General features: G+C 42.4%; 1 pseudogene; it reads left to right on the top strand.

Moving 5' to 3' along the window:
- Positions 1-16,748: 16,748 nt before the first annotated feature.
- Positions 16,749-16,879, top strand: LOC112062539 (uncharacterized; annotated as a pseudogene).
- The last annotated feature ends 958 nt before the right edge of the window (positions 16,880-17,837 follow it).

Below are 17,837 nucleotides of genomic sequence, written 5' to 3'. Positions count from 1 at the left end.
ATATCTGCTTCATCAGGTTCTGAGGATTGATGAGATGATCATGTACTGGTGTGGCATAGGGCCCCTGGCACACAGTTAGATGATCAATGAATATTATACGCTGTTATTATTACAGTATCGACCAAGGAATAGAGATCTTTGCAAGAGCTCCATTAGCTTACCGAATTTGGAGTTGAAAATTCAATTCAGCAAATAGGTATTGAAGGTCCATTTCTACAGATATTTTGCCAAGCACTGGGAATTACAGGTTGAATAAAGTTTCAACCCCACTGTCAAGGAGCTCCCTACCTAATGGGAAGCTCACAACCCAGGCCTGGGTTCAAATTCTAGCTCTGCCACTTCCATGTGTGACTTAGGGCAAGTTGGCTGCACTTGCAAGAGTCTCTCTTACCCCTTCTCTAAAATGAAGATAATAATAAAAAAAATAAAATGGTTAAGAGCTAAGTCTCTTAATAATAATAAGAGACTTAGCTCTTAACCATTGAGCTGCACTGTCTCTCAACAACACCCATGTCCCCCAATTGCCTGTTTGATTTCTTTCCCCTCACTACACTGCCTGCAGCACAAAGAATAAGTCCATAGCATTCCCCAGAGGAAGATGCTATTCCTCTTCCTGTGAACATTTACAATCCTCCAGGAGGTGACTGGGGTCTGAGTCCCGGGGTCAGATGGACTTGGGCTCATGGCCTCAAAAAAGTCACTGCACTCTCTCATCCATCAGTTTATTCACCTCTGCGGTGGGGGTAACAATGGTGCCTACTTCATAGGGCTCTTAGGAGGATAAAGTGAGATCACTCATGTAAAGCACAACAGAAAGTCTGGCACAGAGGAAGCACTGGATACCCTGTCACCATGGCAATGAAGGTGTTGACAAGGGGGAGGAGGATGTTGACCGAGAAGGGAAGGAAGAAGATGTGGCTCTCCATGGCTGATCCAATAGCCTTCTTCGAACTGACACAGGAGCCTGGAACTCAGTCTCCCTCCCAGACCCTGGGGCATAACCTGCAAACCTTTCAACACCAAAACCTCCTCTCCTCCCCAGGCCCTCCTGGGCCAATGGTAACAGCTTTTGCCCAAGCTCTCGCCAAACAATTCAAGTGGATTAAAATATGTATGTATATATTTAGGCGGACAAGAAAGAGCAACGGCATAACTTCTAGTCAGAGCCTGAATTTCCTGCCTCCAAAGCCCAGCTGGGTAAGCAGGGGTTCTAACAGAAACAGCCACACAATTAGCTGGAGTTCTGTAGCTGTCTGCAGCAGACTGCTTACGCCGATGCCTCGATAGGTGGTCTCCCAGTTCATCAGTTCATAAATAAGTAATTTGAAATGTGCTCCTGAGGGAAATTTTCCTCCTGCTCTCCCCAACAGACTGTACTCATCAGTTTTCCCATTCTCCAGGTAGCTGCCGTCCTCATTTATAATGGCCAGAGGAACTATGCCATTCTAATTCCTGCTTCATTACACTGTCTAATGCGAGTTTTCGCCAGCCTCACAACTCCACACTTCTTTATATTGATAGGAAAAAAAAAAAACGGTGCATATATTATTTGTGGCTACTTTGGAGGTACCTTTGCTACCGGTTTAAGTGTAGTATTTTTATATACAAAGCAAGACAGACAAATTGAGCTCTGGACAGAGGTTTGGAAATGTTAATCAGCTCTCAAGAGGCACATACGTGTGCGTTGGGTGGGAGAGCACACGCAGTGCACAAACCACACACACAGCCAAACCATCACCCCATCTTTTATTTCTTGTATCTTGGTTCCTACCAACACCACACATTTAGCCTGGCAGATATTTTTGTACACATCTTGATGCATTGTTCCAACCCTATATTTTTCCACTGGAGAAAATGCACAACCAGATCAAAAGCACCTGGTGACTTAGGAAGACCAGGGTCCCCCACGAGCAAAGTTAATGGAGTCACTAATTTGCCTGGCCAGTAAAACCAATGATTTCTATACTAAAAGCCTTTGAGTGGAGCCTCCAGGGCTTGCTCCAAGGGTAATGGAGAGGGGCTGGTTTCCTCTTAGCCAATAACCTAATTATTTTTTAAAGCACTAACTGTACCTTTCATTATAATAATGCATATAATTGATTTTACTGATTATGTCTTTCATGGCATCTATTAGTCACTGGGAACTATATTTACTTCTTCTTGTTGTTTTTATGATTGTTTAGCTTTGGGGTCTCATAATAGGTAATTAATAAAATATGTTAATCTGAGAGTAATTTACTAATGAGATCTCCAGGAATGCTCTTCTCTCCTGATAAAGGAATTCCTCAGAAGGCTTTTGTGGAAGAAAAAGCTTTCCTGTGAAATCTTGGCACAATCTGAAACCTAAATTCAGAGGTACTTGTTTGTTTTCCTAGCCTCTGAATGGCCAGAGAATCCCATCAAAAGGATTTAAAAGTGAATGTCAAGGACTGTCCAGTTTCAGAGAAAACTGTCCCCTTCTCTGGCCTGATTGTATAATCAACACCCTTACCTCCGGCAACCACCCTGTTAGCCATTAGTGAAGCTGGCCCTCCAGCTATCAGATGAGAAAGGCTACCGTTTAGAAGGAGAGCTAGATTACTGATGCAAGAAAAGCAAAACCAAAAGGGTAAGATGAAGGAAAGAAAGAAAAGAAAAGGGGCTAAACAAGGACAAACTTTAGACTACAGGCGACTTTCGACTTTCAATACAGAACACACCACCTGGTAGGAGAGGACGACAAAAATCTAGACTGGTCTCGCCTTGTTCAGGAGCAATTCACCTAGATCTGTGAGGGGGGCCAGTGTATTGAGCGGGAGGAGCTCGTTCTCTGGGATGCTGGTCAGACAGGACTAAGGACGTCTGCCGCACAGTGGTGCTTCCAAACTGCACATCTGGAAGCAGACGGATCTCGCCCACATGCAGTTCTGCACGTGGGACTTGGTGGCCTTAATCACATCACTTCTTCTCTCCTCTCCATGTTACCATTCATCTTTAAGATGGGGTGTGGACAACAGTACTACCCCATTGGATCCATGAGAATACTGATGGAGACATGCCTGTAATGAAGGCACACAGAGCTTGGTATGCACCAGGGTTTCTCAACTTCTGTAAGACTGACATTTGGGGACCGATAATTCCTCGTCGGGTGGGAGAGTTGTTTGCACTGTATTCTGTTTAGAAGCATCTCTGCTTCTGGCCGTTGGAGAGCACTCCTCCCCTCTCAGTTGTGGCAGTCAAAATTGTATCCAGATATCCTCAAACACCCTTTGGAAGGGGAGGTAGATGCCTTAGGCAAAATCGCCACCCCTGAGAACCACTGGCCTACACTAAAGACTCAACAAACACTAGCTTAGTATTGGGATGATCTTTTCTGAGAATCGAGTAGCAGGATAGATGAGAAAACAACTTGAGGAAAAAAAACAATGTAGGGTGTTCTACAGTGAATTCCTCCAACTCTTGTTATGATTACTGGGAATAATTCCAGACTTCAGTTTGAGTAAGTGTCTCCCCACTGCCATGCAGAAACTTCTTCTCAGGGGAGGCCAAAGCCTCCCGAGAGGAAGGGAGCATTTGCCATAAACTGACTCCAGGTTACGGATTACACACCAAAATGTGTGGGAAACATCTCACATCCAGCTCCTGCAGAGCCAAGCCAAGCCAAAACCAAAGGCCACCAGTATCAAGTAGTGTGTGTATGTGTGTATGTATGTGTGTGTGTGTGTGAACATACATATACATAGAGTTGTAGTTATAGATATATAGATATATCACACGCTTAAGTTTCTGATATATAAGCACAGAAGAACTACAGTAAACTCTGTTGATTGAGGGAAAATTGAAAGTCACTTAACCCTTACCCATAAAAAGCAAAGTATGGGAATCAATAAAGTCTAAAATCAACCTGCCTACTCCTTGATTCCTATGACATATCACTTTCTCTAAAAATTCAGGTCCTGATGCTTTTCTAATCCAGACTATTAAAGGTTTGGAGTGGTTCTTTTACCTAGTGAGAAGAAAGTAACCTTCTGCATTGAGTACAGGCCACCATATGAAAGGCTCTATTTACATGTCATCTCATTTAGCAAACTACAGCCTGCCAAGTTTAGCAATCACTTGATTGCCTCACTCTGTAGAAAAAGGAAGTAAAAACCTGCATTTGTTATACATACATATGCACCCCTCAAAACACATGCACTTAATACCATAGAAAACCACATAAACACAAAAATAACAGCAGACAATTGCCCAAACATGTGTTCACACAACCCTCTCACGCACTGACTCAAAAATAAGTACCTGATGACATTCAAAGTCATAGACTGGATTTCCCAATAAGTAGAAAATACATGTGCTGTATTTACATACACTGGTAAAACAGGAGCACTCAAAAAATTTTTAAAAGAATTTGCTATTTGAAAATCATCAGAGTGAAATTAAAAGGAAAAATTTTATTCTTTATTCTATTTCCTTACACTTCAGTTACAATTTTGCATTGTTTTTATTTCCAGTTAACTATGTTGGGGGTCAGCAGAGGTCAACATAATTTTTGAGATATTCAGGTCTTGAAAATCTTAACTGAGCCCGGAGCCACACCCAAACATTCACATCCAAACTGTAAAACATGGATACCCAGGCCTGTTTATACAGGTACCCTCTAGCATGACACTGGGGACGGCAGGCGGGCTCTGTTCCAGCAGCCAGAGACCTGTATTCTAATCTTCACATTCCACTTACCACGGACCCTTTGTTCAGATGTCAGTTTGCCAATGTAAAAAACGAAAAAAAAAAAAAACCACCGTAACAAAACCTCAACGGTGAAATTGGCATGACTTCCAACATTCACTTTCGGTTTGACTGCGTGTGAATCCCACCTCTTGCCCAAGGTCACCCACAGCTGGTGACCACAGAGTCAGAACTGGAAGTAATTCTTCCTCCTGGTTCAAGGCGTTTTCCACAAAGTTGTACCTACACACAAACGCCCCCTTCCTCCCCTCTGCTCCCCCAGCTCCCCAGCTCTGCATTACTATGCATCTCCTCTCTCATCTCCCTTGCCGCCAATCCACAGCCCCCTCCCCACCTCCCATAGCTCTCGGCAGGTAGCACAGGAAAAGATAGCAATGGGAAAGACAGCTAGGCACATTGAAGGGGTTACTTTGCCCGGGGACCCCTTTATCTGAAGTTGTCCTCAAAAGCGGAAATGAGTTGATTTGCATTTTCCCACTGAAGCATGCGGAGTAGCTGAGGAGTGTTTCTCGTTACCAAGTACTGTCTTCTCTGGTTTGCCCTGAGGCCTTCTCTGGGGCTGGAGCAGCTCTGAAAACACCTGTATGCTGCCCATTTAAATACATGCTTCAGACAAATCTTTCTGGGGGGTTTCAAAAGGGAAAGACTAGTGCTTTCCCTCCCAGCATACATTGTCCTTCCTGTGAATGCTAAAGGCAGAAATTAACCCTCTCCAGACTGGTTTATTTCTAGCCCGTTGTATCCATGCAATGCCTGCATTCCATGTTCTGGGACTGGCAGTTAACAGCTTTCTCTATTCATTCATTCATTCAGCAAGTATTTACTGAGCATCGGCTCTGTGCAAAAGCTCTGTGATGACTGAATGCAGTATACAGAAGTAACTCTGACAAGGATCTTGTTCTCAAACTGCTCCCGGCTGAGCTAAGATCTTACTTGGAGACCTCACTGCATCTCAGAAATTCTCTCAGACAGCATCATGGCTTGTTGCGACCCACGCTTTGCCCCATGACTTCTGCAAACGCCTTCTCTGTGCGCACCTGAGCCTGCTGCCATGACTGGGCACAAGCACCTCATGACTTTGGTAACTTTGTAGAAGAACTGAGGGGAGTGGAGGGGAGTGGCATCACGCACCACACGGTCTTCTGCCACACTGGTGGCCCTCTACCTCATTCTCCACTGGCTCTCCCAAAGTCAGGGCTCTCCGAGAGATGACCTGTCTCACCGTGTATATTCCTCTGTGAAGTATAAGCCCACCCTGCTTCTCTCACACTGAGCACATCCCACAGACCAGTCTTCCTTCCTTGGGATCCCAGAAATATGGAGAATCAAGTTTTCTCTATCCTTTTATTCAAATAACTAAAGCGGGAAAGTGAGGGAAGCCGTAAGAGTATGCCTGGCCCCAGGCAGGCAATTAATAAATATACTGAGTGAACACATTCGAAGGAGAGGGTTAAAAAAGGACTACAGGTGTTCAGGGGAGGGAAAGATGGCTCTCATAAAGAATTCAAAGAAGGAAGGCTTTTCTGCCAAAGCATGTGGTGGCACGAGAGCTGGCAATATCTCCTGTTACCTTGTCCTTTCCGACCCTCGTGTACATATGCTGCTTTCTCTTTTCTTGTTTTGGGCTTCTGGCCAACTCTTCATGAAATACTAGGAGTTGAAGGGGATCTTGAAGGTCTGTACAGAGGACTCAGGAGTCATGAAATCCTAATGGGTCCAAGCAAAAAGAAGTTTTGGGGCTCATCTACCCCAATTCCTTTGGTTCATAAAGGAGTAAACAACCTTTCCAATGTCATGCAGCATGTTCATGGGCCATAATGCACTCAACCTTCTTTCTTCTGTGGCAGAGAAAGCCAGACCTCTGATACATTTTGTTTGATCTGTAGAGTGTTTTTTTGCCTCTTAATTTGAATGAGGGATGGACATTTTAAAACCATGAAATTTCACATAATAATCCAGAAAAAAATCAATGGTCTGCCAACACTTGGCTCACATTCCTGACCAGCAGCAGTGACTGGAGCTGGGTGGCTACGATCCCCTGTTTGCACAGACCCCTTGCTCCCAGTTATCTCACACCCAGCTGGGTGTGGAAAGTGAATCCCTGGAGATCGTGGATACCCCCTCCTCCAGTGTTGAGTCAAGAGCTGATCCTCATGGTATGCTCATCTGTGAGCTGAATCTCAGAATGAACCTTCCTTGCTTTCCTGACCCAGGGTTCATGCATGGGCTCTCTTTCTCACCGGAGGGCTTGTCGTGCACAGAATCAGCATCCTGGGTGTGGTTTCTACTGAAGAAAGAGTGAGCAGCCTTCTTTCTGCCCTGTAGCTCTTTGCATGATAGGCCATGCATAGTTATTATGCATGCTTTCCTTCCTCCTCCTCCAGCACCAGCCCTTCTGCTCTGTAACGGCTCAGGGTCCCAGGACAGTTGAAATCTGACCAGCAGGGTGCTATTTTTAACTACTCCACACATCACAGCTGAGGCCTTGGCCCCCATTCAGTTGTATCCATGGCCACTGTTTCTTCCTCTCTGAGGAGGCAGATGTAAAACCTATGCCTGTGCCTGGAGTAGAGGGGGCAGGAGGTCCAGTTGTTGTCTCCCAACCTCCTGGTCCACCCTACTCTGCTCTCTGTGGTGTGTAGTGCCCAACATGGCACTTCATAAAATGTGGTACAGACCAGCTACATCACCGCTGCTTTTACGCTTGCTTCCAGACATTCTGGGCTTGAAATAAAGGTACTGTACTACTGTACTCTATACCGTACTGTACAGCAAAGTACACAAAAGCACAACCACTTGTAGAGGACTCACGCAGGTGACAATGTACACCAGACACATGAACTAACTTACATGATTGGACATGCGAATGCATGCTTGCATCTTTGAAAGTTCGCAACTTGAAGGTTTGTGTATGGGGGACTTACTGTATTCGTGTGTGCGGCACACTGCTATTAGCCTGTTTTGTTCCATGATAAAGACTACATTTGTCAGGCCCTATCTGCTCATGTTTAGGCCAAGAAGAGAATTATATTGTCCAGAATTGCTCTCCCTTTCCCTCTTACTAGAGGCAGCCTTCTCCTCCCTCCCTCCAGAGCCAGCCGAGGGTCCTCTCTCAGGGGGGGAGTGGGTGGACAGAAATCCATGGTGGATAGCCCAGGAAAAGAATGGATCAACTTCTAATTATTTCTCTCTTTAGGGGACTTGCCCTAGAATGTCAGAGAATCTCTGCGACCTATTAAAAAACTAATGCATTACATATATATATGTATATATATATATATACATACATATATATATACACACATGTATATACACACATATATATACACATACATACATACTATATATGATGCAATATATATTATATATTACATATACATGTGTGTAATGCATGTGTATATATATATATATATATATATATAAACATTTTTTTAATCTGACTTTAGTTTTGAAACTTTTCACCAGGTATTTTTGTTTCAGTTAATCACGTTTCTATTGTAGCCTGGGGACTTTTAAAAACATTTCTAGAACCCCCTTTCTTGCTCCCAAAGGCTTAAGCATTATTTGATAATTAGCCTTCACAATTATGTTGTACATTTTGGAGAGAAGTGTGGGCTGGAGGAGGGTGGGAGGAAGAAAGTTGTGTGTGTTAGTTAATGTGGGAGGAATGAGGGGTATTATCTGGGGATTGGAGGAATGCTTATAAGAGAAAGAAGTTCACTTTGTCAAAATGGTGTTGGTTGCCAGTTCTCTGTGAAACCCTCACTTAAACACAGGGAAGGGAAGTGGGGGAACATTGGAAACATTCTCGCCTTTCCTAATTAAAATGATGCCAGAAAACAGGATCCACATAGAGGCCAGCTACATGCCGCTTAAAAAGAAATATGCTTCATTACATTTTTCTCTCCGTTTTCTGGAGCTCACAATGGGAACAAGAGAAAGGAAGAAGACCTGTTAAAATTTGACATTAGTATTTTGGTACTTACCCAACTGTTAGCATGGTATCACAATAAAATAATTCTTGCTAAAATGACAGGTTTTCTCCCTTGCTTTCTGTTCATATACAAGAAGTGTATGTGTTCATATACTTTCTGCCTCTCGAAGTCCACACTCTCACGTAAGTAAAATGCAGTATCCTGTACTCCTAGAGTCTGTTCCTTTGGTTCATTCTCGCTCTTATTCTCTGGAGGAAACCATCACATTTGCATCTTTGAAGAGGTCTATTTGCTTTGTGTTTTCATTTTATGAAAATTATTTTATTTTCTTTTTTAAAGGGAAATTTTTGTTTTGTCTTTTGTTTTTGGTTGAATCAGATTTCAACAAGTTTAGGTATGTGGCTGATTTCGATAGTGAGAGAGACAGAAAACAAGAGAGGAGACCGTGTGTTGTAGTGTGTATTGTGTGCGTGTGTGTATATATGTACACACAGAGAGGGGCTGAGAGTTCTTATAGTCGAGAATGGCCCTCAGCCAAAATATTAAAATAGATGAGCTGTGTGCTGGGGGCCACTTCTTTCTTCATCACTTCTCTTCCAAATCCAAGATGTAGAGGATCACAACACTTAACCCAATCTACAGTGGAATTCCAGGCAGTGCCAGACAAAGGGAAAAGCTTGTTTGCCTGCATTTTATTACTTCTATTATTAGTTTTTGGTGGAAAGAGGAATTACTGAATTTCTTGGTCCTTCTAGAATCACATCACATATGGAGCTGCTTGAGGCTAGCCATGCTAAAAGTTTTTTCTTGGTCAGGGCAGGAAGCTTGCTCTAGAGCAGGGCTTACCAGTTTAAAAGCCTACAGGAGCCGTGACCGTGATGGAGATGAGGGATGAGAGGAACACAGAGGGAGACTTGGCTACAGAGAGGAGAGGATAATGTGATGACAGAGGCAGAGACTGGAGTGATACAAGTTGGAGATGGTAGAAAGGGCCACAGGCAAAGAAATACTGATGGCTAGAAGCTAAAAAGGGCAAGGAAGCAAATTCTGACCCCAGAATGTAAGAAGAAACCCTGCCAACACTTGATTTTAACCCACGTTGATTTTAACCCAGTTTGGACTTCTGACCTCCAGAACTGTAAGAGAACAAATTTGTATTGTTTTAAGCCACTAGATTTGTAATTAATTCATTCCAGCAGCAACAGGAAACTAATATAAAAGTCCAGGTCATGTGGATCAGCAACTTCATACTATTAGAATGAATGATGTTACTTCAAACCACATAGAAGATAGGATGTTGAGGGATATTTATTTTGTCCCTTCTCCATTAAAAATTATTCTACTAAGCTACAAAACATATTTAGCTCAGACTGGCTTCCATGCATTTGTTCATATCATTCCCCCTGCCTTGAGAGCCACCCTCATCCTTCCTACTTTAGGTTCTATTGTGAAACAAATAAATGAAATCTCCTTAAACGTATATGTTTGATGAAAGTGAGGTTTTGTGCTCCTAATAGGTCTTAATGATCTGTAAAACCAAGGAAAATATTTCTAATCCCATAAAGGTAGGAAGTTCTTAGTTCCAGTGTCAGTCTCAGATTTTTGTATTCTGTGTAATACAAGAAGTATCAGCGTACCAAACTGTTTTTTCTGCTGGCCTGCTGTTGTACTGTAAATGCATACTGTTCATTGGAGACTATAGTTCAGTTTCTCCAGTGCCCCCTAATAAAATGAAAACAATATTAAAAAATTGTCACTCATTACCCCAAATCATAAATCAGCTTTTAAATAGACATACATTTGTCCAGACCTCTTATGCATTATCACAAAATCCTAACAATTGGAACTTACATTAAAAAGAGTAAACTGGAAGATAGGCAAAGAGGATCCAGTACACAACTAATAGGAGACCCTGAAGAAGAAAGCAAGGGAAAATAGGAATCACAAACCAAAAAAACCCAAGAACTGTAATTCAACAAAGTTATCCCAATAAAAAAATGATTTTAACTATTTATTGAAAGAACATAGCATATACTTGAGAATACTGACCCAGAATGACCAAAATCAAGACATAGTCTAGAAAAATTATTGTAGTTAAAAGAAAAAGGAAAAATCTGGATATCTAGGCAAAAAAAACATATAAGAGAAATCAAATTAAATTTTCCTCTGATTTTTTTTTTTGACAGCAAAGCTTTTTGCCAGAAGAAATTACAGTAATGTATTTAAAATATTCAAGGAGAGAAAATGTGAACTAAGGATTTTTTATCCAGGAAATCACAAACTGCTAATAACATGCAAAGACTCAAAGAATATTATTCCCATGAGCCCCTCCTAAGGAGTCTACTAAAGAACAAGTTTCAGACAGGTATCGCTGGTGAATATTAGATATATAGTTACTTGTAGTTAAATGACTAAATGAGGGTTAAAAGGTAGAGACTCTAGTACATAATGGCTATATGATTTAAAATGCAAATATACTACAACTATAAAAATGGAGAGATGATTAGCATATGCAAAGAAATGTTTTATCTCCTTTCAGTGATAATAATGTCAGTGATAGTACAACTATTATTATTCTCAGAATGTTGTATATGTGAAGTAGAAAAAAGCAAATGCTAATAGTGAGGTATTCTAATTCTACCATCCCTTGCATCTTCAAGAATTTTCTGGTATAAGAAAGGAGCTACTAAGGCAAAATAGGAGATGTTAAGTAAACACCCTGTAAATATAAATCTGGATTAGAAATACCAGTACAAACTCATGAGGTATTTGTTTATCCCAGCTTTTTCCATTAAAAGGATTTAGAAACAAAATTGACCCAATAGCTGTAAACATCTCTAGCACTCAGATTTGATCTTCAAATGACACATCCCATTGAGCTAAACCAGGATTTCTTGGATAAATGGCTAATTCCAGGTCTGCGGTGGGAAATATCCATGAGTTTGGAACATCTTGACATAAAGTCAGAAGGAAGTTGTCAAAAGCCACTAGGGTCATGTCAAAAGAATTCAGGAAGCACCTTGAAGAGTTTCCCACTGGCCAAAGATTTAAGCTGTGCAGTAGATTGAAACTCATCAAATACATATAAATCCATGAATTCATGACATATTTTTAAAGTAATAATTGGTTAACTTCAGAGAAAACAGTGATCCAGTTGTTATCCTGAAAACTGGGTAAATAAAAGGAAATAATCACATCTTATCCTACCTATCCTACAAGAACTGTAGTACTGTGTAACAAAATAGCAGATGAGAGAAAGTGTCCCTTTATACTTTTAAAATGTATCCCAGGTGATAAATAAAAAGAAATTATAGAATTAAAATATTACTATTTTTTAACTCCCAATGAGAATTAATGAATATAGACATTGAGCACCTGCTTTAACTAACATCAAAAAACAGCATGAACCAGATACAAGACATAACACCACCTATAACCTTGTTAAAGGGCTCGAACCTGTATCACATCAAGCCTCTTGATCCAGCTCCCAATTTGCAGGAAATACAGAAGACAAAGGAACACACTGAACTGCACCATGAGTGAGCAGTCAGCAAATCTGACTGTAAAAAAAACTTGACAAGTCAAATGGCCCAGATTTATCCACTGATAAATTGTAAGAAAAAGAAAGAGGTGGAGGGGGAGACTATAGATTAAAAGAGACCTAAAAGGCAACTGACAAAGGATTAATCTCCGAAATACACAAACAGCTCATGCAGCTCAATATCAAAAAAACAAACAACCCAATCCAAAAATGGGCAGAAGACCTAAACAGACATTTCTCCAAAGATGGCCAAGAGGCACGTAAAAAGATGCTCAACATAACTAACTATTAGGGAAATGCAAATCAAAACTACAATGAGGTATCACCTCACACCGGTTATCTGGGCATCTTCAGAAAACCTACAAACAATAAGTGCTGGAGAGGGTGTGAAGAAAAGGGAACCCTCTTGCACTGTGGGTGGGAATGTAAATTGATACAGCTACTATGGAGAACAGCATGGAGGTTCCTTAAAAAACTAAAAATAGCATTACCATATGGCCCAGCAATCCCACTACTGGGCATACACCCTGAGAAAACCATAATTCAAAAAGACACATGTACTCCAATGTTCACTGCAGCACTATGTACAATAGCCAGGACATGGAAGCAACCTAAATGTGGATAAAGAAGATGTGGCACATATATACAATGGAATATTACTCAGCCATAAAAGGGAATGAAATTGGGTCATTTGTAGAGATGTGGATGGACCTAGAGTCTGTCATACAGGGTGAAGTAAGTCAGAAAGAGAAAAACAAATATCATATATTAACGCATATATGTGGAATCTAGAAAAATGGTACAGATGAACCTATTTGCAGGACAGAAATAGAGATGCAGATGTAGAGAACGGACTCATGGACACAGCGGGGAAGGGGGGCTGGGATGAATTGGGAGACTTAGATTGACATATATACACTACCATATGTAAAATAGATAGCTAGTGGGAACCTGCTGTAGTGCCTGTGATGACCTAGATGGGTGGGATATAGGGGGGAAGGAGGGAGGGAGGTCCAAGAGGGAGGGGATATATGCATACATATAGCTGATTCACTTCACTGTACAGCGAAAACTAACACAACATTGTAAAGTAATTATACTCCAAAAAAAAAGAAACATATGGGCAAGACTAAACTATAGGGTTTAGGGATGCACACTTGAGTGATAAAACCACAAATAAATGCAAGGACTAGATTACTATAAAAGTCAGGATAGGGCTTCCCTGGTGGCACAGTGGTTGAGATTCCGCCTGCCGATGCAGGGGACCCAGGTTCGCGCCCCGGCCTGGGAGGATCCCACATGCCGCGGAGCGGCTGGGCCCGTGAGCCATGGCCGCTGAGCGTGAGCGTCCGGAGCCTGCGCTCCGCAACGGGAGGGGCCACAACAGTGCGATGCCCGCGTACCGCAAAAAAAAAAAAAAGGTCAGGATAGTGCTTACCTCTGGAGATAGGGAGGAACTGTGTTGGGATGAGGCACATGGAGGAGTTACAGGGCAGGCTGGCACTCTTATTTCTTAATTTGGGTGGTAGTTATAAGGTTATTCACTGTATAATAATTCACTAAGTCACACATTTGTTTGGGTTGGTTTTCTGTATCTGTGTTTAATTTTACAACATAAATTTTTTTTAAAAAAAGAGTTAACTGCAATGGTTTTGTTCTCTAGGTTAATTATTTGGCCTTGATAAATAAGAAACTCTCCCCAAAACAAGGGCTCCTTTGATTTCTCTGGGAGCTAAGCCGTAAGAACTAGTGTCCAGCCATGATCACTGAATTTAGCACACAGTAGAGCTCACTAAATTTTTGTTTCATGAATCTATGAATCAGTGAGTCAATAGATAATACAAACACTCCATACTCTAAAACACTCTGCACACTTCTACTATTCAATAGATGACTCTTCCAACTAGAAAAACCATCAGGAGCTCTCTATGACATGTAGGAAATGCTTATACTTCTCAGCTTCACATTCCAGCCCCTTTTCCAGAAACCAGTCCTGATCAGTCTTTCCGATCTTACCACAGCTACTTACTCAAACGCTCCAGTCTACCCAAACAGGTCTACTTTTAGAATTCTATGTCCTACTTTTTTCCCATTTCCCCTGCTCCCATACCTTCTCTGGTAGCTTTCCCCAATACTAGTGACACTTAGCCCTTGCTTGCACTGGTATTGTGAGAGAACATTTTACCTTTATTTGTTTTGAGTCTGCTAATATACTCTATATTTCTGAAGTCTGGAACAGCGACTAACACTTTTAAAAAATTATTATAGAAAGCCTACCACATTTTGTGCATAAGAGGCTCCCAACCAATATTTGTCAATTGGCTGGTTAAGTTGGCAGGTGGATGAATGGATGGATAGACAGAAGAATGGGTCAAATTATCATACACCTGAAAGCACTCAGCGGCTATTGACAGACCGAAGATATGTAAGTTTATATTCAATAAGGGCAGAATTACAAGGGACTATTTGATCCTGGAAAAGATCCTGGCCAGAGGATCTCTGGTCAACTATGGGCAGTTATAGATGAGTGTCTGGAGTCTGAGATGCTGAAATGAAAAAAGTGAACACTGAGAATGAATGGAAGAAACTACAGATAAACTTCCTTTCACTCACAGCTTTTCCACATCTGGATCTATCTGTGGTGGGGCACACATTTAAATACTGAAACTTCAAGCAAAAATTTCAGAAGTCCCACTCTATACACTTTTTAAAAAATCTCTATACAAAAATCATGGCAAGTTTGGGGTTGGGCCGGACTACGGATTGGGTTGGTTGAGAGCTCCTTTTGTCCTAAAATCTAGGTATAAGCAATTACGATGAAAAATTAGAGTCCCAACCCTTCAGTTATAAAGGTGACACCTGCATAAAGAAGGAAAGGGAAGGTCCCTGAAATGTGTCAGCTGTCCCAGAGAGCTCTGAACTGAAAGAAATCCCTGTTCTGGTCAGAACGCCAGGCTAGAGAGTGGCCTGGTGCCCAGGGTCTGCTTCTTCTGGTTCCCTCTTTCCAGCTAACCACAGGCCTGCCCTCCTTTTAAAGGAATGGTTCCAGGGAGAAATCTTCAAGCACTAGACAGATTGGAAAGGATAAATGAATGGGAGTCTGTAACCTGAGATGTCAGCAAATATAAATAAACAGACTTAGAGGTGAAAAGAATGGGAACCTCCAGAAGCTACAAACTTCTTTCCCCTCGTGCTCAGGCATTTTCCCTCCAAGATAGCCTGGAAAGAAGAGAAAGGCTCTCACATGGATTGGATGCCTTCTGTATCACGAGAAGTGCTTTAATTGCTTCCATACATGTAATTTTATTTAACCCTCCCCCTCAACTTGCAAGGAAAGGGTTATCTTCCCTGTTTTACTGATGATGAAAACAAAGATTCAAAGAGATTAAGACTTGGCCAAGGCCACACACCTAGTAGGTGTCAAAACCAGGATTCAAACCTATGTTTCTTTTTCCTCCAAAGCCCTGCCCACTACACCACTAGCAGAAACAGAATCTTAGCATGTTTCAGCTGAAAGATGACCTCACCATCATGCCCATTTCATAGATGAAGAACCTGAAGTGAGTAAGGAGAAGCAACTTGCCCAATGACCTACAATGACCCAGGCTTTCTCATTTCCAGATAGGAACTCACAATCACTTGTATCCACCAGGGTCCTACAAGAATGGCACACTCAAGTAGGAGCATTAGAGGAGAGCATAATGAAGGGATTGTTAAAAGCAAGGGCACGTTTAAAGGAAGCCAACAAAGGCTGGTGATGCATTCCAGGTGCAGCAGCTGCAGGGGGGCCAGGACCACCTCTGTGCCCGAAGGGACAAGGCTTTGGCCCCAAACCCAGAGAAACCCGTAGCTGAGCCTTCAGCTATAGTTCGAGAGCTCTGAACTTCAGAAGAGAAAGCCACTGCCAGTCTGCAGTCTGCCCTCTCTCTCTCCTCCAACCTCTCATAAGGTGCCTCTCATAAGGTGGACCATCCAGAAAGCCAGAAAATAGGGAATTCCCAGGCTGTGGCTTCCAGGGGTCAGAGCAAGACGGACAAAGGAGGATAATGGACCTAGAGGGGGAAATGAAGACTTTTGTACACAATGCTACACAGGAATGCTTCTCTGAAACTCGGTCCTTGGGAAGAGTCCTACCTCAGCAAGTCAAAGACAATAAAAACCATGTAAGTGTTCCCTCCTAGTCCATGTGGGGTCAGGAAGGCTCAGCACGGAGAACTGTAGGGCAGCTAACAACACAGAGGTGGATTTCTCACTGCCCGCTGCAGGGGTATTACCTTAATTTGGCCAACCTGTCTGTGATGAAGGGGAGAGAAGTCCTGCCCAAACCTCCTTGGGATGAAAAGCATGACCTTGGAATTCTTGGACTTTGGTACCTCGGTCAGTACTGGTGTTCACAGGGAGTTACTGGTGTTTCAGGTGAGCTTTTGTGGGTATTTGAGAATTAAAAATAGGAGAAAGTAGGGTTGGGACTGGCTGTGTGCAAGAGCATATGTGCTATCTACCAGTGCTTGGAAGTCAGGGCCACTTTTAAAATAAGTGGGAATCTTATCATTTCTTGGCCTTTTGGCTAAGATCAAGTGTAGTATCTGTTCTTATCCGCTGAAATAAAGGCAATCCCAAAATGAAGGCAGTTTAGGTATCTTGGAAAGGCACATTCCTCTTATCTATGCCATCCTTGCTTTAATACTACATCTCTCCCTCAACACACATGCACATGCATACACACACATCAACACACACACACACACACACACACACACACACCATGCCACATCAGGTCTCTCAAGCCCAAATCAGCCTTCCATCTCCTCCTGAAGTTTCAACCCCAGCTTCCACACACACACACACACACACACACACACACACACACACACCATGCCACATCAGGTCTCTCAAGCCCAAATCAGCCTTCCATCTCCTCCTGAAGTTTCAACCCCAGCTTCCACTGAGCACCCCTCCTCACCCTGATTTGGTCATATTTCCTATTTAGTTTAAATCAACAGTCTGATTTTATCAACAATAGTGCTTTATGGAGGTTTATTTCTTCAAACAGACTGTGCTCCTCTTTGCTATAAAGTTAATTTTATGTTCTTTGTTCACTTTCCTAATCTGCAAATTACCTCCTCCCGTTCCCTGATTACTTACTATTGGAAAAACAAGCCCCTTTTTGCTTCCAGTTTGAATATTCTCTGCCTTATCTTGATGGCCCTAATCTCTCTCCCCCGACTGGCCTCTCAAGGCAGCAGTAAGTAACCGGCGGGGCACAGCTGCCCGCCAGCACAAAACCCGCACAGCAGCGAGCCGGCCAGGCCTGCGTGCCTTGCTCCTCCACCAGCCTTTTTTTCCCAATCCTTTCTCTCAAAGTGTGAGAAGAGGCTCAGTTGCAGCAGGGAGGATTAGAAATTCTGGGATCCACTCCATGCTCTCAGAAAGTCCTAGTGGGAAGACGGAGAACTTCCGAGACTCAGAGAAACAAGGACAAATGCTTCGGAGGCTGACATTTGGCTGATACTGCATGAAAAATGACCTGACTCTTTTGTTGGAAATGCCTGAAGGGGGAGGGGATGCAAAAGGAAGAGCTCACTGGGAATGGAGGGAAAACAGAATCAGTTCTTACATGATCAGGATTTTTAAAG

The sequence above is a fragment of the Physeter macrocephalus genome, chromosome 8 (genome assembly GCF_002837175.3).
Source record: "Physeter macrocephalus isolate SW-GA chromosome 8, ASM283717v5, whole genome shotgun sequence".
In the NCBI taxonomy this organism is placed as follows: domain Eukaryota; kingdom Metazoa; phylum Chordata; class Mammalia; order Artiodactyla; family Physeteridae; genus Physeter; species Physeter macrocephalus.
The sequence above is the reverse complement of the archived record's forward strand: the minus strand, read 5'-3'. Positions and strand labels throughout refer to the sequence as shown.